Source organism: Octopus bimaculoides, chromosome 22 (genome assembly GCF_046866305.1).
Source record: "Octopus bimaculoides isolate indiv1 chromosome 22, ASM4686630v1, whole genome shotgun sequence".
NCBI lineage: Eukaryota > Metazoa > Mollusca > Cephalopoda > Octopoda > Octopodidae > Octopus > Octopus bimaculoides.
In genome coordinates, this window is record NC_142949.1 from 9,696,713 (window position 1) to 9,719,212 (window position 22,500).

The 22,500-nt window shown below is 37.7% G+C and overlaps 1 protein-coding gene and 2 long non-coding RNA genes across 7 annotated transcripts in view; 2 read left to right on the forward strand and 1 right to left on the reverse strand.

Annotated features, from left to right (window-relative positions):
* LOC106878540 (uncharacterized) overlaps positions 1-22,500 on the reverse strand; it is a 333,146-nt gene that overhangs the window by 168,963 nt on the left and 141,683 nt on the right. The window lies entirely within an intron of this gene.
* Positions 14,117-20,148, forward strand: LOC149131397 (uncharacterized). The gene is made up of 2 exons (XR_016237924.1): positions 14,117-14,434; positions 15,781-20,148. It is a non-coding gene; the product is annotated as an uncharacterized LOC149131397 (long non-coding RNA).
* LOC149131398 (uncharacterized) overlaps positions 20,466-22,500 on the forward strand; it is a 2,253-nt gene continuing 218 nt past the window's right edge. Inside the window, exons 1-2 of the long non-coding RNA XR_016237925.1 lie at positions 20,466-22,186; positions 22,316-22,500. The exon at positions 22,316-22,500 is cut by the window's right edge and continues 218 nt beyond it. This is a non-coding gene — a long non-coding RNA (uncharacterized LOC149131398). The remainder of the gene's footprint in view (positions 22,187-22,315) is intronic.

The following is a 22,500-nucleotide window of genomic DNA, read 5'->3' on the forward strand; positions in this document are numbered from 1 at the left end:
ATTTCTTTTTTCAACCACCAGAGTGATTTGGGACTTATGAAAGGAAAGCTTTTTTATTAGTCCGAACGTATGAAACAAGGGTTAACTAAAGGTTTGAAAAACAACGACAGACGTTTAGAACAAACTTATGAAATTGCTTTGGAAAGGCAAAGAGTTAATATTACAGTCTCTCTATAAAGACATGTTTTGTATAACATAACTCACCAATGTCTCACTGTCTCTTCTAACACAGCCTTTTAACCCTTTGCCTCTTCTGTATATTACATGAGATGCACAGGCCATGTATTCCTGGCATCCATGCATCATATATAATACACTTTCCCAATTTATTTCAACAACTTGATTAACTTGGGACTTAGGAAAAGAAAGCTTCATATTACTTGGAACGTATAAAACAAAGCCTAGCTAAAAGTTTAAATACACGCATGGGCATTTAGGACTAACTTAAGGAAACCACTTCGGATAGGTAGAAGGTTAAAATAGCACGTCAGGAGGAGTTATTGAGTTAGACATGATCCGGGCCAGTAATGGCCCATAACTTATGTTATGAGTAGTAGAAGTATTGAATTCAAACCAACAACAGACACAAAATTATAAATTCTACACGTTTTAATTCCTAATTAAGCAAACCAATTATCGGCAATAGGCTCTCTCTACTTCTCTCATGAAATTTTGGTTAGCCTCATCAAAGTGACACTCTCGTATATTCCATAATCGATCGTCAATTTCGTCAACAATCTACCCACAAGCTTTCAATGCGTATATAATCACACACACACACACACACACACAGATACGCGCGCATGCGTGAAGGCATCTGTGTGCGAGCGCATCTAAGTATGTATGTGTAGGTGAGAGTGAATGAGTGCGTATTTATGTGTGTGTGTGTGTGTGTGTGTGTGTGTATAAGAAGTTGCCTTTGAAATATCACGTTTTTATTAGATAAAAATTTCGAAGAAAATTATACAGGAAGAGAGCAAAAAGAAGAAAAATGATGACGAGACGAGAGTCCGGAAGAAGATAAATTAAAAGATGGATAATTGTGAGTGGAAGGGTGATAAGGAGGGAGTTAAACGGAATTTGCATCTTATGACGCACAACGAACATTCTAGGAGGTCACCATTAAATAACACAGCCTCGCAGCAGACTTTAAACAGCAGAACTGTAGAAATTAGCACATTTCTTCAAGACAAACACTACCATACTGTACTGAATGGGCGAGTTTAACTTCTTTTTTTTTTTTTTTTATTTTCTTTATTTATGTAATTTTTTTTTCGTGGTTCTACTCATAGTAACGTTTCTGTTCGTCTAATGAGACTTCCTTTGTCACAGACTTGAGATGCTAACTTCCTTTCTTCTCACTCCAGTTCTTTAAAATATTTGTTGTAACCTTTGGAAGGCATCAAATAGCAGAAGAACGCTGTTCTACTGAAGAACAGAAAGTTTGCAGTTAATAAAAAATAAAAAAAACAAAAAAAAAATCTAAATTTAACTGACAAAGAATATCGAAGAAATAAAGATAGGAATATTTCGCTTTTGTATCAAGTTTGCCTGATTCTTGACGCGAACCTGGTACATAAATCTATCTATTCTCTTTTACCAAACCGCTAAGTTACGGGGACGCACTCACACCAACACCGGTTGTCAAGCGGTGGTGGTGTCTCAGACAGAGACACAAAGATACACACATACACATATGTATATATATATACGACTGGCTTCCTTCAGTTTCCGTCTACCAAATCCACTCACAAGGCTTTGGTTGGCCCGAGACTATGGTAGAAGACACTTGCACAATGTATTATACAGTGAGATAGAATCCGGAACCATGTGGTTGGTGAGCAAGCTTCTTACCACACAGCCATGCCTGCGCCTTCATTCTTTTCATTTATTCTTTTACGTGCTTCAGTCATTTGGCTGCGGCCACGCTGGAGCAGCGCCTTAAAGGGTTTTTTAGTCGAAGATATCTCTGAGAGATTTAAAAATGTATTATTTCTAAAGATAGATAGATGTTTTATCAATGCTTCCATTAAGTATGTATAATTTTTTTAAAAACCCATTAAACTTTTACATTATTTACATTTGATGGACATTTGTCCTCATCTTGTTTGTTGTTAACATAACGTTTCGGCTGATATACCCTCCAGCCTACATCGGGTGTCGTGGGGAAAGTTTGAACTTGGGTTCTCATTCCTATGGTATCTTTCGATATGATTATTATCATTATTATTCAGGTCACTGCCTGAAATCGAACTCAGAATCTTGGGGTAAGTAGCCCGCGCTCTTAGAACCATTAAACAATAGAACCATTAAAGTCGTGTTAAATAACTAATTAGGACTAGACACACAGTTCTATGAGGTGAGATGGACAGTTGATTCATTTATATACGTGATGTAATTTACACTTTTTTTTATATATATATAACTAAGGAATGATGGGATAACGTAGACTTAGATAAATTCAGCTTATCTATCTTATAAGACATCTAGAATTTGTCTATGATTCCATCCAAATTTTTAAGAACTGCGTCATTTATCAAAATACATCATCTCCAATCTGAAACTTTTTCGAAGTTTTAAAATACGTAAAACTTCCTGACAGAAAATTGTAGCTAAAAAACAAAAAAAAAAAGAGATTTGTATAATGTTGTTAACATCAACGAAAACCGTTTGCATTTTTTGATACTCTAACATTTCAACAGAAAAGCACAATTCTTTTAATCCTGTAATTTCTGTTAACACGATTTTTTTCCTTTTATTTTGTGCGTGTGTTTGTTCTTCAATAAAATATGGTTCGTATATTACTGCTTTTGGTGCATTTGAGGAAGAACATGCACTTGGATTACGCAATAACACAACTTTTCAATTATCTCCGTTATGACAATTTAAGCAACAAGAAAAATATATCGTTTTCAATTTGAAATAAGTTTTGCTCTAAAGAATATTTCTCATTATGTCAGGTACCAAACGTATTTAGCTTCTGTCTATCTAATTAACCAAATGCGAATGATGTAGTCTTTCTCTTCTGTTGTAATTCCATTTAAAAAGATGACAAGCTCGCAGAATCGTTAGCACATTAAATGTTTAGAGTTCAAATTCTGCCAAGGTCGGCCTGGTCTTTTATTTTTTTCGAAGTCGATAAAATAAGTACCAGCTACGCATTGGAGTCGATGTAATCGACTAGTCCCCTCCTCTCAAATTTCAGGCCTTGTGCCTACAGTAGGTAGGATTATTATTATTATTGTTGTTATTAAGACGAGCTAGCAAGATCGTTAATGCGCCGCAAAAAAGGCTTAATGGCATTTCGTCCGTCTCTATGCCCTTAGCTCAAATTCTATCGAGAGCGACTTTGTCATTCATCTTTCGAGATCGATAAAATAAGTACCAGTTGAGCCTTGGAGGCCGATAAAATAAATATTAGTTGAGCATTGGCGTCGTGAAAACAATTAGCCCCGCATAAAAGTTTCAGGCCTTGTGCCGCCTAGATTATGGATTATGATTCTATTTCAATATATGATGCTTTCTAGGATTATTATATTAACCCAAGTTCATAACTGGTTCTGTATTTTACCGATTCCGGGATGATGTACATTAAAGCAGGATTTGAACTCGGATCCTAAAGGACAGGAAGTACATTGCCTGGGAATGGCCTGGTTTTTGTTAACGGCAGACATCATCAATTGATGTTTAATTAGAGAACAGAGGACATCATCAATTGATGTACGTTCGTACAATGTGGAAATCTCAAACGAATTTATACTCTCGATGGATGCAAAGGAAAGAGAATATATTTATGGCACTTTTCCATAATGAAATTATGAATTTTGTGTGAACGACTAACAATTATTATAGATCTTGTATCTATATTAAACGAAAATAAGTATAAAAATTACTCTTAAGAAAAAGGCATTTTATTTATTTGGTGTTTTCCTGTTTGACAAGTATTCACGCAACCATTTCCCGAATTTTAAAGGTTACATTGTTATAAAGCACCATATATACGACTGGTATTTTATTTCATCGTCTCTAGAAAGATGAAAGTTAAAGCTGACCGACGGCAGGGCTTGAACTTGTAACACAGTTACAGCTCTTTACTCTTTCACTCGGACTGTGGCTGTGATGAGGCACCGCCCTGAAGCGTTTAGTCGAAAAGAATCGATCCCAGTTCGTTATTTAGTCTCGTAATTATTACCCTCTTTCGCCAAACCGCTACGTTACGGGGACGTAAGCAAACCGACACCGGTTGTCAAGTGGTGTGGAGACGAACACAAAGTCACACACACACACACATATATTATAGCGACAGAAGCAGTATGAATACCAAAAGGTAATATCCACCCTCACTCAATGTGGATGTTGTGTTAGAACATAGAATATTATTTACTCGACATAAACTCTAATAAGGACTCGTCTCACACATACATACATTGAAAACGGGTTTCCACACAGTTTCCGTCAACCAAATTTACTCACAAAGAATTAATCGGACTACGGCCATAGTATAACGACAGCTGGTCCAGGTGCCTCGCAATGAGATTGAACTCAAAACTGTATGGGTGCAAAGCTAACGTCTCAGCCACGTAATTATGCCTGCCCACACTTATTAGAGACGTTATAAATAATAAATAACCCTTTATTTTTGTGAAACAAGTCTTGGTTCGGTTTGTCAGAAGAGCGGAGGATAATATTGTGTCTCTGATGTCCTGGATGCAATTAGGCAAATTATCTGATTAGCGATTTCCAATTTTAGTTTCGTTGGACACATCATTTACAAACCACAGGCGATTCAATATTGGAATGTATTGGCTTCCAATGAGGAGAAGAGGAAAAAAATTTAATATTCTGGGGAAAATCCTTTGTCAGAAACACGTTACTGAAGATACAGAATGAATGAATAGAATGAGAAGAAAGAGAGAGAGAGAGAGAGAAGTGGAACATAAGGCAAAAGGAATCACAATGTGAAACGGGAATGTAACAATTGGGCGCAGCTGATTGGACGCTGGCGATTTGGCACGGCTGACTGATCACTGAAGCTGTTTTGGCAACAGTATTTTTTGGCACGGGAGGCAAACATACTTACACACTCACACGTATGCACGCACGCGCGCCTAGAAATATACACATAAAGGTAGAGGAGAGAGACATTATAATTTATTAATTGAACATGATTGAATAAATACTTTCTCTCTTTTCATACACACGAAGAGAAATCTATTCGCACAAACGCAGAGAAATATAGTGGAGAGAACAGCAGAAGCATTAAAACGTCTGCAGTCAAATAAGTCTGCCTCGAATCAGCGACGCCGAATAGGCGGCGCCAAAACGGCTGTGCCAAATATATGATCTCCGTATGAAACATGTCGGTGAGGCATCAGAGTTAGAGAGACGATGTAATCGAAAGAACGGCGTGGAACCCGAAAATGAGGAAGAGAGCGAATAAACAGAAGGAAAGACAACTAGGGTACAATTTTAGTTCTTTTTTTCTAGGGTTGCATTTAATTATTCAAGTATTCAGTGGTATTTTTCTGGTTATATATTATACTTTGTGTATTGAATATTCATTTGATTGTTCATATAAATGGTATTATAGGAGATGAACGTTGGCAACTTTGGAAAAGATAAAACGTGAAGGACGATCATTGAGACCAAAACAAAGGAAGAAAAATAAAGTAGAAGCTGCAAAACTGCAAATATGCTGAAGAGCGGAAATGATCAGAAGAATCAGAGGCGTTCATTAATACTGGCAATTGAAGAGGCTTCTTAAGTAAATATAACGAATTTTCTCTGCGCTTGCCAATATAGAATCTATAACAAGATGTAAAAAAAACACTTACATCAGAACGGAAAATAGTTTAACCTTGTTTAATTTTGAAAGCTACTCAGAAAAGTTATCGACAGATAATGTCTAAAATATCTTGTTAACGCCGCTAAAAGTTGTTTCGTACTAGTTATTTCATAAGCTAAACGAACCGCAGCTAATAGTATCGACAAATCGGAGCTGAAAGCTTCCTTCTAGGATTAGAATGAAATCACAGAGATTTCTCAAATCCTCTCGAGCTTTCGCTATCAACGAAAGAAAGTAGTTTACAATGATAGAAAAATCTAACACGGTTGCTGGTACCGATGCAGCTCTTTCAGATTCTTCTGCTACAGCTGATAGTTTTGAAAACATGCAAATATTCTTTGAATTTTCGGTTTACTTTTCTCTTGGCATTCATCAACATTCTTTGAGTTGTTCAGTCTGACTTGACCTTCACATTTATTGTTAATCTATTTTTAAGAAACAATTTTGTTGAAAAGAAAGAGAGAAAGCAAATTTTCCGGATTGCTAATTTTATGAATGTCTGTTCTTAAAATAAAATGTATTTTGACAAGTTTACCTTCTGTTCGTCAACGCACCAGAGTTAATGCAGCGCGCATGCATGCATGCACATACGGATAGATAGATAGATAGATAGATAGATACACACAGACGCATATGCATGCATGCATGCATTCATACATACATACATACATACACACATACAAACAAACAAACACAAAAACAAGTGGGCTTCTTTCAGTTCCGGTCAACCAAATTCGCTCTCAAGTCTTTAACTGACCTGAAGTTATAGTAGAAGACATTCACCAGAGATGCCACACTGTCGGAGTGAACTCGAAAATGTGTGATTGAGAAGCCAACTTCTTAACCACATGGCTATGCCTGCATCTTCGAAATAATGTCATATGAAATTTTTAATATCTTGGATGGGCCATTATCTCAACACACGCACTACTTATATTTCACTTCTTTCACCATCATCATCTTTATTAGTAGTAAGTCAACCAGTTAACTATTTAACCAATCGATTGGTTGATTGGCCGAACGACTAATCAAGCAACTGATTGGTTAAATGGTTAACTAGTTGACTGACGAGAATAAAAGAAGTGAAATTCAACCAGTGCATGTGCTTATGATTGACATAATGACCCTCCTGAAACAACACGTTCTGTTTCGATACCCGTATGTTTACATTAAGAATCTTACAAACCGAATAAAAAAAAAAAACATCTTATAAATTTAAAGCACAGGAATAATTTTACGTATTTCTGCGACGATTATTTTAAAGGAAGTGAAGAGGATGCAGTGGCGTATATTCATTTCTCGGTTAAACTTAATGCTGGGTGGTGGGGAAGGAGAATAATGATAGTAAGTGGAAACCAAAACCTGGATTCTTCCAATGACTTTCACTTATGTCATATGCTAACAAAATCTAGAACTTAGTATTCTTCGCAATAATAATGCATGTGTTGCGACCTACATCTGTGAAGGAGAGCCTGTTTTTCCGATTCCTGCAATTGGAGTAGTTTATAGATTTACCATACAAGAACTGTTCAATATTTCCTTTTACAGTTCTGTGGATCAAATTGCTTCTGTTTCTTTCTTCTTTTTATTTCCTGTGGGTGAATGTTTTATGTGTGAGCGCATGTATGAGTGCACATGCTCGCTTGTGTAAGCGCATGTGTATGCGTGTATGTATGAATGCACATGCTCGCTTGTGTAAACGCATTTGTGTGCGTGTCAGTGCGTGTGTGCGTGTGTGCGTGTCAGCGCATGTGTGAATGCGTGTGAACGCATATGTGTGCATGTCAGTGCGTGTGCGTGTGTGAATATGCATCTATGTAGGCGCCTGAATGTGTAATTGCGTGTGTTTGAGTGAGTGCTCGTGTGAGCGCATGTGAGTACGTGCATTTGTGTGAAAGTGTGTATGCGTGTGCCAACGTATATTTATGTGTGTGAGAGTGTCTTTATGTGTTGTGCTGTGTTCGTGTGGGTTGTGTCTGTATATATTAATGTGCGCATGTCAGTGTGTGTGTGTGTGTGTGTGTGTGCGTATATATTAATGCGCGCATGTCAGTGTGTGTGTGTGTGTGTGTGTGTGTGTGTTGTATTGCGTTGTGTGTCTGTATATATTAATGCGCGCATGTCAGTATGTGTGTGTGTGTGTGTGTGTGTGCGTATATATTAATGCGCGCATGTCAGTATGTGTGTGTGTGTGTGTGTGTGTGTGTGTGTGTTGTATTGCGTTGTGTGTCTGTATATATTAATGCGCGCATGTCAGTATGTGTGTGTGTGTGTGTGTGTGTGTGCGTATATATTAATGCGCGCATGTCAGTATGTGTGTGTGTGTGTGTGTGTGTGTGTTGTATTGCGTTGTGTGTCTGTATATATTAATGCGCGCATGTCAGTATGTGTGTGTGTGTGTGTGTGTGTGTGTGTGCGTATATATTAATGCGCGCATGTCAGTATGTGTGTGTGTGCGTGTGTGTGTGTTGTATTGCGTTGTGTGTCTGTATATATTAATGCGCGCATGTCAGTATGTGTGTGTGTGTGTGTGTGTGTGTGTGTGTGTGTGTATACCTCATTTTGTCAGACTGCGAGTCTTCGTGTGTGCGTGTGTGTGTGCGCAAGTGCCACAGAGATAGGAGAGAGAGAGAGGCGGCACTTGGAAAGCGTAAAAGTACTTTGGCACATCCACATATCTACACCCCATCTAGTAATTAATTTAATTAATCAACACACACACACACACGCACAGAGTCACACACACACGCACACACAAGTATGCAAGCTGAAACAATAAGAACAGCAACAACAGCACCAGAATATAATTAGGAAGAAGTAATATTGAGAATAGAAAAGAGATAATATACAAGAAAATTATGTGAAACTTTTTATTTTTTTTTATTGGCTTCCAAGCAACAAGATTCTGATTGTAAGCTTATTCGTGAATTAATCATCTTAACTTGTCTTGTCGTCACCCGCTTAGTGATGACGGCTTCTTCCAATGTTTCAGTTTGGTTCTAACAGAAATACAGGATATTGAAAGATGAAATGTAATCATGATGCTTTCTTTCATAAATGGCATTAATACCCGAAATATTCGAGAAGAGGGAAGACAGTCCGTTTAATCGACTCCAACCCTTGACAATCTGAACCCCGGCGCCCAGATGGATATAATAAAATAAAACTTTTTTAAAAATCTAAAGGCGATTCTGGGAGGATTTGAACTCATAAATGTAAAGAGAAAAATTGAAATGAGTCTTACAGTTATCCCATTTCTCTATTCCACTGCTTTACTACTACTACTATTATTATTATTATTATTATTATTATTATTATCGTCATCATCATCACCACCACTACTATTACTACTACTACTACTATTACTACTACCACTACTACTACTACCACTACTACTACTCTCTTATTTGTTTTAGTCATTGGAATGTGGCCATGCTGGGGCACTTGAAGGAAACGGTCGGACAAATCGAACCCCGTACTTACGTTTCTAAGTCCGGTGCTTAATCTGTCGGATCCTTTTGACAAATTGCTATGCTACGGGACATAAACAAACCAACAATGGGTGTTGTCAAGCGGTGGCTTGAAAACACTCAGAGGAATATCTGTGTGTGCGCGTGTGAATGCGTATACACACTCGAATAAGCACATATACTCAAACATGTAACGGGCTTCCACACAGTTTCTTTCTACCAATCTATTCTCTCACAAGGCATTGGCCGTCGTAGGGCTAGAGAAGAAGACACTCGTCCAAGATACTGCGCAGTAGGACTGAAACTATAACAGCAGGATTGCAAGGCGAACTTCTCAAGCACATGACCCTGCCCTAAAAATAAAAACATCAAAAGTGCCCCAGAATTGCCACTGCCTTTAGGCTGAAACATAAAAGAATCCCTCCTCACCATTCAACAAGTTTTTACATGTTAATGAGGAAAATAAGGGAGAAACAGCGGAGTTGATGTCAGTTAAAAGAACGGTAAATGCTTTACGGAAGTTTCGATAGCAAAGAGCGAAGAACTTTTCCAAAGAAACGTAATGAAAGTTGTGGATAGGCAAAGGGGTGTCTGTATGGTAAGAATCTTGCTTCCCAATCACATGGTTCCGGGTTCACGCCCACTGCAGGACACCTTGGGCAGATGTCTTCTACTGTAGCCTCGGACCGACCAAAGCCTTGTGCGTGGATTTGGTAGACGAAAACTGTCAGAAGCCCATCGTGCGTGCCTGTGTGTGTGTGTGTGTGTGTGTGTGTGTGTGTGTGTGTGTGTGTGTGATCACTGCTAGACAACCGGTGTTGGTGTGCTTACCTCCCCCGTCACTGAGCAGTTCGGCAATAGGTCAATAGAATAAGTACCAAGCTTAAAAAAAAAAAAGATAAATTGCTGGGGTCGATTCATTCGACTAAAATGTTCTTCAAGGTGGTGCTCCAGTATCGCCGCAATCTCACGCCCGAAACACGTACTGAAGAAATAGAAAAATAGATCTATTTAACTCTTTGAACGCGGAAAGCAGCAGGTCTATCGATTCACAATTTTACTACCGTTAACTACGGAAAGTGCTTCTTGCTCCTGCGGCTTTGAAAAGAAAACCTCACCTTATCCTACGAGAAGTGGAGATACCCGCAGTGACTCCTCATTCCCCCCTTTTTTTTTTTTTACAGAAAAGAAACTTTTTCAACTTATCTATTTTTGATATATTTCATCAAGTATTGCTTACAGAACAAGAACCAAATACTTTTAGTGGTGGATTTGAAAACTCTTCCAGCAAGAGACGTACTGAAAAAGTGTTGCCGATACAGAAATTCTTTCCCCCCCCCCCCCCCATCTTTTTGGTGGATAAGTATCGAAATTCTTTTTTACTCTAGGCACAGAGTCCGAGGTTTTCGGGGAGGAGGCCAGTCCGTTAGATCGACCCCAGTACGCAACTGCTACTTAATTTATTGAACCTGAAAGGATGAAAGGCAAAGTCGACCTCGGCGGAATTTGAACTCAGAACATAAAAAGGAGGACGAAATGACGCTAAGCATTTCGCCCGGCCTGCTAACGTTTCTGCCAGCTCGCTGCCTTAGATAAGTATCAATACAACGAGAAAGAAAGGCAGTGAAGTGGCAGAAACGTTGACACGCCGGACGAAATGCTTAGCGACATGTCGTCCGTCTTTACGTTCTGAGTTCAAAAATTCCGCCGAGGTCAACTTTACCGTTTATCCTTTCGGGGTCGATAAATTAAGTACTGGTTGTGTACTGCGCTCGGTGTAATCGACTTAACACCGCCCCGAAATTGCTGACCTTTTGCCAATATCTAAAAACAATATTCTTTTCTACTCTAGACGCAAGGCCCGAAATTTTGAGAGAGGGGACCAATCAATTAGATCGACTCCAGTACGCAGCTGGAACTTAATTTATCGACCCTGAAAGGATGAAAGGTAAAGTCAACCTCGGCAGAATTTGAACTCAGAACATAAAGACTGACGAAATACCTATTTCGTTATTGCCCACAAGGGGCTAAACATAGAGGGAACAAACAAGGACAGACGAACGGATTAAGTCGATTACATCGACCCCAGTGCGTAACTGGTACTTAATTTATCGACCCTGAAAGGATGAAAGGTAAAGTCAACCTCGGCGGAATTTGAACTCAGAACGTAAAGACAGACGAAATACCGCTAAGCATTTCGCCCGGTGTACTAACGTTTCTACCAGCTTGCTGTCTTATTTAAAAACAATATTACAGAAATAAAAATAAAAAAAGCCGGCGAGCTGGCACTCCGGGCAAAATGCTTAGCGACATTTCGTCTGACTTTACATCCAGAGTTCAAATTCCGCTGAGGTCGACTTTATCTTTTCTGGATCGATAAAATAGGTACCAATTTAGCACTGAAGTTGATGTAATCAACTTGCCCCCATCCCACAAAATTTCACGCCTTGTGCCAAATATGAAACCAATTTTACGGGAATGACCATGACATTTAATTACGCAGTCAAAGCGTTTGCGAACGAAGGAAACGAAAATACTTAAAGAGTAACGGAAAAGATAATTATTAGTTATACAGAGTCTCTATATATTTGTGGCGTTTGTCCTTTATGATGTTTTTCATAGTAAGTCTTTAATCATGTCAATCTTTGATCCAATATAGAAACATTGGTGAATTATGAATTACGACTTTCTTCCAACAAACCTTTTTATGGTACAGCGTGTCTACATCTGTAAAGAGTCTGTGTGTGTGTGTGTGCACTGATGCCTGTGTACGTGCCTCAGTATATGTGTGCGTTAGTGTACGCTTAATTTTAAAGAAAAAAAAAAGCTTATATCTGTCAACGTATTTGATCTCACTATAGTGAGGTCGTGGTTTCGATATCTGGGCTAGGCATCATGTTGTGTCTTTGAGCACGGCACTTCATTCTACTTTCATCCAGCCTACTCTCATCTATAGGTGGGTACCCGTTGAGGGTTAGTACCACCCTCTTTCCCTTCAGATACATCCTCAATATCCCTTTGGATCCAGGCTGGGTAGAACTGAGGTGACGTGGGCGGGGTTGGATATTTATGTCTACTCGCAATTACACCGGCGCTTAAAACTATTCGCCAGCTAGTGGGTCACACTCGCTTGGAAGTGACGGCTACGGGCAATAAACAATGATCTGGAAAAATGGCTTTGACCTTCGCAGGCCGGGATTTTTACTGGCGTTTCGAGTTGAAATGTAAACTGTAAGCCATCTACTGTAATTATTCGTGTACAAGTCGCACCCATAATTCGGAGTTAAATAGTGATACAAAGTTTCTTATTTTCATATTCAAATTTGATCGATATCGGCTTTTCCCTGTGTATAAGTGACACCCCAGTTTTCACCACCGACCCCGTTGAAATCGAATCTAAAATAGTGCGCCTTATACACGAATGAATATGGTAATTCAATTCAATGTAGTATTGAAAAAAAACAAAAACGTATTTACATTAACAACTCGTGACGCAAAGTATTCGTAATGTGTTGTTATTTTCTTTTCTCAAGTATCATTCTTTTATCTTTTATCTGTTTCAATCATTAGATTGCGGCCATGCTGCAGCACCGCCTTGAATTTTTAGTCGAATGGATCGATCCCAGTACTTATTTTTAAAACCTGGTGCTTATTCTATCTGTTCTCTTTTGCTGAACCGCTAAATTACGGGGGCGTAAACATACCAGCACCGGTTGTCAAGTGGTGATGGGGAGGACAAACACAGACGCACACACATAGATGTATATATTTACTTATATATACGACAGGCTTCTTTCAGTTTCCATCTACCAAATCCATTCCCAAACCTTTAGTCGGCCCGAGGCACAAGTAAAAGATAATTGCCCAAGGTGCCATGCAGTGGGACTGAACCCGGAACCATGTGGTTGATAAGGGAACTTCTTACCACACAGCCATTCCTGCATCTGTGTTTAATTATCAACAATAATGGGGAACACACACATATACGATACTTTAATAGTTATTAGATATAGGCTTATGTCCTCGTCCAGTTCTAGAACTCACACAGCTGCTGTAGCAGAGCCCGGTTCCCCCAGCGTAAAGCTGACGGAGATTACGACATTCTCCACTGGACGTGACGCCGGTCCGTCGCAGGGTTAACTTCCCTGCTGTTGTTAGAAGTCATTTACAGTTGAGTGGAGGGGAGTAGCGTGAAATTAAGTGTTTTGCTCAAAAACATATCGAACTGCATTGTCCAAGAATCGAACCCATAATATTATGATCGTGAGTGCAGCAGCAGCAACCTAACCACTGAGCCAGGAGATTTCCCATTAAAAATTGTGGATGCTGGTAAAACAAGAACCGCCATTATTCGCAATGTTTCACGCGCCGCCTTACTTTGTCACTTTGTTTGGATTGTGGAGAAACGAAAGTGGGATTTGATAGTAGAAACGATGTTAAAAAGTACACTACACAACAACAACAATAATAATAATAATATCAGAGTTGCCCTGGTCTTATCTTCAAGCAATTTCGATATAGCGTTTTCTAAAAAACCTATTGTTAAACTTACGTCTTTTCAATTTTAACTCACATTTTGAAGTTCTATAAAATATATAGAGATCGACAACAGTATATTGAAACCATAACAGAGGATCATAAAATCTTTTTTTTTCTAATCCAGTATAACATTCTCAAACATTGCTAAAAATAGAAATACACACACACACACACACATTATATATATATATATATATATATATATATATATATATATATATATATATACACACACATATGTATGTGTGAGTGTGGAGACACATTATACTGAATCGAATTATCAGCAGTTACTCAAAGAACAAGTTTGGGTGCTTTTAGCAACTTATTGACAAAATATATCAGAGAGCGAGAAAGAGGGACAGTGAATGAGAGAGAGGGAGGTTGGTGCCAAAAAAGCTATACGTATCAGGATTTATTCAGCTATATACAAATTATCGCAATCTTTCTCATATTTTGCTTTCTTGTTTTGAATATTTTCTGAAAATTTGATAAAACACTTGAATTTCGCCATATTCTCTTCATGTTCTTAGTTCTAAACACGAGATAGAAAAAAAAATGGATGAAAAAGTCGCGTAATCAGGTAAGAATTGTTTTCCCAACGCAATTATTATATTCATAAGATATTTATCAGAACAATGTTAGTGAAGGTTTGTTTAACAAAGTGATTCATGATCAAAAGTAATAAAATTAATCTACCTCAGCTGGGAAATGAGAGAGGCATACAATATAATATCCATTGTCAACAAAACCCGTTTTGTATGCGTCAGCACAATATAGGATTCTTCTGCTTGTTTCAGCCATTGGACTGCGGCCAATCCGGAGCAGTCTTCACGAATTTAGTCGAACAAATACAACCCCAGTATTTACAATTTTTATGATGAGCATTTGTTTTATCGGTTTTTCGCTGAATAGCGAAGTTGAGAGAACGTAAAGAACCAAACGCAGTTTGTCAAGCGTTGGGAGACAAACACTAAGTCTTTATAATATTTATAGTAGCCATTAAATTAATATGGCTATGTTGACTCAAGGTTTCGGAAATGTACCTGTAGTTCTTTATTAGTAACAGGTAAAACTAATAACACCATTCGTAAGTTTCGTCAATATTATTCGTGACAAGGCGGTGAACTGGCAGAACCATTAGCACGCCGGGCGAAATGCTTAGCGACATTTCGTCTGTTTTTACGTTCTGGGTTCAAATTCCGCCGAGGTTGACTTTGCCTTACGTCCATTTTGGGGTCGATAAAATAAGTACCAGTTTATCACTGAGTCGATGGAATCGACTTACTTCCTCCCCCCGAAATTGCTGGTCTTGTGCCAAAATGCGAAACCAATACTATTCGTAGTAAGGTGGTGAGCTGGCAGAATCGGTAACACGCCGGGATAAATGCATTGCGGCATTTCTTCACGTTCGTCTTTATGATCTGAGTTCAAATTCCGCCGAGGCCGACTTTGCCTTTCATCCGATTCGGGGTCGATGATATAAGTACAAGTTGAACAATGGGGTCGATGTAATCGACTTAGCCCCTTTCCGAACTTGTTGGCCTTGTTCCAATATTTGAAAATATTATGGGAATTAAAAGGGGTGAAGTTGGCAGAATCGGTAGCACGCCGGGAAAAATGCATTGCGGCATTTCATCCGTTCTGAGTTCAAATTCCGCCGAGGCTGACTTTGCCTTTCATTCGATTCAGGGTCCATAAAATCGACTTACCAGTTGAACACTGGGGTCGATGTAATTGACGTAGCCCCTCCTCCAAAATTGCTGACCGAGTGTCAAAATTTGAAATCAATATTTTATTCGTGACAAGTTAGATACACGCTTCACATTTTTTTCCATGTATTTCGAATTTATGAAGAAAGAATTCTCCCTTTTACAGCAATGTTTTTCGGAATAACATCTAATATTCCTGTTTTATGTTTTTCTACAGTAATACAGAGGAATTCTAAAAACCAATATTCAGAAGAACGTGTAATAAGGGCAAAACATTTTCGTATACAGCCACGTGGACACTCAAAATGAAGGGGAAAAATGAATTATATGGAAATATTATTTCATATGTTTTCTCACTCATAAGAAACAGACATCTCATAATAGCAATAAAAAGTAAGTTATAAACCCTGAACTATTCTCTCCCTTTAAAGGGTAACTTCAACCTCCCTTATTTTTCTTAGTAAACCTTCTTCCTCTCCCTCACTTACTCCAAAAACCCTCTTTCTATCCCTCTCTTACTAGATGGCAGCACCAACAGTCGCCAGTCAAATTTCCCACATTTTCGTATTCATCTCGCTAAGTCTAAATTTTCTTTCGTAGGTCAAATTTTTCTGAACCGGACTTGAATTTTGGGGGAAAAATCGAATTCTGACAATGTTAGCGAAAGGCAAAGTTAATCGATTGTCTTGATCTTTTAATAAAATGGTTAAGAAAGTTGGCGTTTAAACACGGGATCAATTTTTATAGCAAGTCTAAAAGATATCTACTACACTTGTAATCTTACAAATTTTCCGTTTCCTAATAACTTGGTCACGCATTTTCCTCTGACGGAACGCGAATTCAATCACGCTGGCCAAGTTCTCAGGAAAAGAATAATTAAATATTCTCCATCCATTTTCTTGGATTGTGGAATACTTTGATTATTTATCGGAATTATGTGTATGTGTTCGTATGTGCGTGTTGGTGTGTGTGCTTTTGCGGGTTTATGTATGTGTGTTTTTGTGGGGTAGTGATTGTTTGTGCGGGATGGTGTGTGTAATCGTTGTTTACAAACAGCAACAAGTAATTAAGGAAAGAAGATCTTAAAATAAATTGTAATGTGGATAGTGAAAATTACATGGGGAAACCATTCGTTATTTTTAGATATGATGCAGAACTAAAAGACAGAGAAACTGAAGCTGTGTCTGTCTTGGATATGATGCAAGACCTCACGAAGATGCTGTATAAAGACCATATTATATTAGTCTCAGCGTGACTCATTCAAAATGGTAGCAGACCAGTAGAATCGATAGAGTATGGGACAAAATGCGTTGGGATCGATGTACCAGGCCAGAACGGTGGACGAGTGGAATTGACAGAGCTAGCAATATTTTTTTATGATTCTTGGCATTGTGAGTTCAAATCTCGTCATGGTTTAATTGGGCAGTACTTATTTCGTCACTTGATTTGACAACGCTACTTGATGTCTCGATACCTTATGTTCCGAGTTCAAATCCGGGGTCGGTAAAACAAAGTACCAGTCAAATACCAAAACTAGTGTTATAAACTAAGCCCCTCCCCACAAATGTTCAGGCCTTGTGTCTATATGAGATGCAGTGGGGCAGAATCGTTACAGCGTCGGACAAAACGCTTAGCGACACTTCTTTCGGATTTTTACGTTGTGAGTTCAAATTTCGCCACGGTCAACTGTACTTTTCATCTCTCCGGGATCGATAAAATAAAGTACTTGTCTAATAGATAGGTTCAATTGTTAGTGCGTCGGACAAAATGCGTAGCGGCATCTGTTCCAGCACATTATGTTCCGAGTTCAATTCACGCCAGATTCAAATTTGTGTGTGTGTGTGTATGTGTGTGTGTCCATTACCATTTGACAACCGGTGTTGGTTGTGAAGCGTTGATGGGGGACAACCACAATCTCTTTTTGCCGAACCGCTAACTTCGGCAAAAGAAACCGACAGAATAAGTACCCGGCTTTACAAAAATATAATGAATCGTGGGTTCGATTCGTTCGGCTAACATTCTTCAAAGTGATGCTCCGGCATCGCCGCAGGCTAATGAAAAAACAATCAAAAGATAAATTCATAAACTTAACCATGCGTGTCACAGTCGAAATTGATTTGTGGTTACAGTGTATTGCCGGGACTGCTTCACTCGTTGACTGGATTTGAAATTTTAAAAAAAAATAGAGCTAATAACTATAAAGTGTTTCTTTCTTACATTTGTTTGTTTGTTGTTGCTATTTTTTTGTTACAACCCTTCAGCATTCAGATTACTTTGTCAAATGTAATGCTTATTTATTCACATTGTTTTAAGTAATAATGCGTTACCTCATAGCTTCGAGATTTCGATGATGCGGTTGTAAATTTTTAGCAATACATTGCAGGTTAGGTGTGAGAGGCCGGAACTGGCCTAAGGATCAGGAGCGATAGGCTGGGCCCGTCACCCTTTACATGGCTCCCAGAACTGTTGGGAGAGTGGAAGGTAGTCTTAAACCGGAAGTCTAAACCGAATGCTTTTCTCGGCCGAAGCCACCCGAAATACCAGATGGCGTTGTGAAATCAAATGAAGAAATAAGTACATGGCGAGATTTGAACTCACAATACAAAGAACCGGGATAAATATCACAAGAAATCCACCCTTCCATCGCTATGTCAATTCCACTCAGCCACCGTTCTGGCCTGGTAGTTTACTCCATTGATTCCAAATAGATGAAAGACAAACCTTTTCCAAACATCAGCGTGGTCTTGAAATAAATAACGCAAGGCATTTCACCAGCAAATTCTTCAATTTTGTTTTTCACCACCTCACAATTACTTTATAATGAAATGATTGTATGGGGGAGGGATGGTGTTAGTTTAATCGAAACTGTTACAGAAAAGTGTCTTCATTGTTCTTATGTCCTTGCTCAAACATGAACTCCTCTAAAACCTATGACAGAAAACGTAAAGTGTCTTAGATCCACTTCCGGCAATTATCACTAAACTGCTTCCTTGTTATAATTCTTTCAAACTAGACTTTGTTCTTCTCCCTCCCCCTCTCTCTCTCACACACAATTTTCTCCTTCTGTATTTCCGCTTCATGTTTCACTAATCTTTTTTATCGGAAAGTAAGTCCAACATCCTAAGCCATTACAGTAAGATGAGCGAGATCAATCTTATATATATATATATATATATATATATATATGCATCTGTGTGTGAGAGAGAAACGTATATACACGCATAGTTACATACACACAAACACTCATATACATATTTACACACATATACACACACGTTATTTAATCTGTAAATGCGACTTGGTGAACATTTTTAAAAGTTCTTTTTGTGATTTATAATTCTATTAAATATATATTTCTTTAAAACTAAGTTTCAGGCACAAAGTGTTACATGACAGCTTGGGGGGGGGGGGGGGGTTCTAGAGAAAAGAAAAAAAACAATTTTTATTTAATTCTATTTGCAAGTAAATGGGCAAAATGTCGCCGAAAAACAAAATTTAACGAAATACACAGAAAGAAACAGAAGAAAAAAAATTGTTTAGTTTTACATTTTCGCAGAAACCAAATGCTCGTCCTGGATCCATATCTAATCTTTAATATAATATTTTAAAGCAGAATTTTCCCACTCCAGTCTGCTACTCTTCATGGTAAAAGTGCTTGCTAGTTAGAATCTATAATGCTCGGGTTTCTCTATATTTTTATTCCTTTCTCTTATTTAGTGACAAATGGATTCTATCGATTTCTTTTATAGGTCTGCAGATGACAGAATTTATACCATTCTTTTTTATATAATAATTTCATTCTATAAAACTCCGTTCAATTTCATTTTACAAAAGCTCGTTCAATTCCATTTGAAAAAAAAAAAGCTTGTTCACTTTAATATTGTTGCAGTCGGTGAGGAAACTATACCTGTACAACAATGCTGTTTTTGTAAGAGGATGGTCATGATGTATAGAAATTTGTTGTGTTCTCGTTTCACATCACAAGCTTGCGGGTTGTCTGAATTTTACTATTCTTTTTTTTTGTTTTGTTTTTTGCAGTTACTTACAGATGAACAAGTCCCTAAATCATCAAATGGTGTGGAGGCGCAATGGCCCAGTGGTTAGGGCAGCGGATTCGCGGTCATAGGACCGCAGTTTCGATTCCCAAACTGGTCGTTGTGAGTGTTTATTGAGCGAAAACACCTAAAGCTCCACGAGGTTCCAGCAGGGGATGATGGCGAACCCTGCTGTACTCTTTCACCACAACTTTCTCTCACTCTTACTTCCTTTTTCTGTTGTGCCTGTAATTCAAAGGGTCAGCCTTGTCACGCTGTGTCACACTGAATATCTCCGAGAACTACGTTAAGAATACACGTGTCTGTGGAGTGCTCAGCCACTTGCACGTTAATTTCACGAGCAGGCTGTTCCGTTGATCGGATTAACTGGAACCATCGTCGTCGCAACCGACGGAGTGCCACGATATATATATATATATATATCCACTAGTAATAACAAAATATGAACTACCTGAATCTACATACCATGGACAAGAAGCATATCTACCCGTTCTCCACACCACCTTCCTTGGATAATGGAACTGCAACTGTAACATCCTACATATATTTTTATTCTCTTATTTCCTTGTATACTTCCTATATCCATTCTCTTCCAAAATAACTCCTTATACTGAGTTCTACTATTTCCCTCTAGTAACTCTCTCGTATTGTCTCTGCTGAAGGCATATCCCTAATATCCCAGAAACAGCTGTAAGACTACCAGTCTCTTTATAAATGTCCTATAAATTCTACACACCTTTGGTTTTGTTGTCTCATTTTATTTAACATATATATATATATATATATATATATATATATATATATATATATATATATATATTGCAGAAACAACAGAACGATACAAGGATGAAGTGTTTCTTACGTTGGCACTTCGCACTTATCAAGTCGACGCACGAAACACTCAGAACTTGAGTCACTCTGTTGCATCTGCTAAATATTAATAAAAATATACATATACTCATATTTTGAGTTCTATTTTTCCTGTTTGCATTACCAAATATATATATATACATACATATACATACACACACGTCTGTATGTGCATGTATTTATGCACACACACCCGTTTAAATATGCACACACATAGATAGATAGATAGATAGATAGATAGATAGATAGATAGATAAAGTACATTATATAGAGCAAGTATGGTGGGGGGTATTTTTCTTTGTAGGTTTTATCAATATCATTATGAGTTATGTGGTGTAGAACTGTAAGTAAAAAAAAAACGTTACAAAAGAAAAGGACATCGAAATCACTACAAAGAATATGGAATTGGCAATCGGAGCAGTTCTTTTAGATCACAACATTTGTTTCCGTCAACAATTAATAATTGTACAACATTTCTATTTAGTGCAATAGTTGTTAGGAAATACTGTCTATTTGCGAAAGTGCAATAATAACAACAACAACAATAATAATAATGTAAAGATGATAAAAAGTTCACAAATAATGAATGTATTATTGTCTATTTTATAGAAGAAATTTGAAATACATTCACAAACGTGTGTCTCACTTTAACCACCAATTCATACTTTATGAAGGCCTCTCATTTTACAATATCTAATGAGTCATGTTATAAAAAAAATAACTTTTATGTTATCGTTTTCTTACAATCGTTTTTTCTTTTTTTTTTTCTTTGTAATATTGTCTTGTTCTATTTTGAACATTTCCTCATTATAAGAATTTATGCATTTTAAAGAAAGGTTCTATGTACATTTTATGTTTCGGAATGAAAGCAACTCCAGTTTTCTAAAAGAATTCTAAAAGAGGTGGTGAAAAAAAAAAGAAAAAGAAAGAAATGGTGTCGCATAAGAAAATGTTGGCATTGTGCATAGAGCTCGTTGACGATAACATGGAAAATGATATTGTAGCAAAATGTTTTCAATGGTGTCTTTTATTAAATAGGAGAATGTTAAGGAAAGGAAGAAAACTAAAGAATAGGATGGGTTTAAGGTATAAAAACTATAAACTTGCATATGCAAAACAGATTATGTTCGGGAAGCTCTACAGTTACTCCTTATATAAGATTCAAAAGATGGCACCGAAGGACGAGAAAGGAACAAACGGAAAATTCACACACAAGATGTGGACATGCTCTTTCCTCTTCAGTTATTGTCCAAAAATCATAACAATTTCACGCCTTTAACGATGATATTGTTCGTTTTGGTGGCGTCAATAGCAAAAAGTTGCGTGGAATAATGAACAAACGCAAAGGATGATAACGAGTTTAATGTGTATCATGTACAATGAAAAAAAAAATAATTTCATGAAAGTACCAACCGCATTAAAGTTACATCAAAATCCATTTGTATCAGATATTAATATTCCCAATTATATTTTCATCTTTTAAGTTTTGAGAGTGAAGTTCAAATTGAAATACACTTTATGGAAAGGAAATATTTATGTCAAACTAGACATTATTAATTTAACGTAAGACAGCTGTATGATTTCATTTGACACCAATAGAGATATATATCGTAGCAAACGAGATTCGACTGGCATTGTCGCCGGAACTGCCAGATCATACAAAATCACGACTATGTCTATATGAGAGGATCTCTCAAGGTAAACGACCGTTTTCGGCGTTCTAAGAAAGCATTCATGTTATGTTGCATTTTAAAGATTGCCTTTTATTAATACTGTTTCCGTCGCTAATTGTATCGTTTTCTGTTTTATTTTTATTTTTCTCGCCAGGAGAAAAAGACACAATCAATGAGGTGAGGTTTCGAACCAACATACGTATGGTAAAAATCCAAACACAGTGAAATGTTGCTTGTAATTAAAGCAACTGTTGTTCCATGGAAATGTCAGCTTACCATTCCTCCATGTTCATCATATTAGAGTCAGACCGTCACAAATGGACAGCATAAAGCATGATT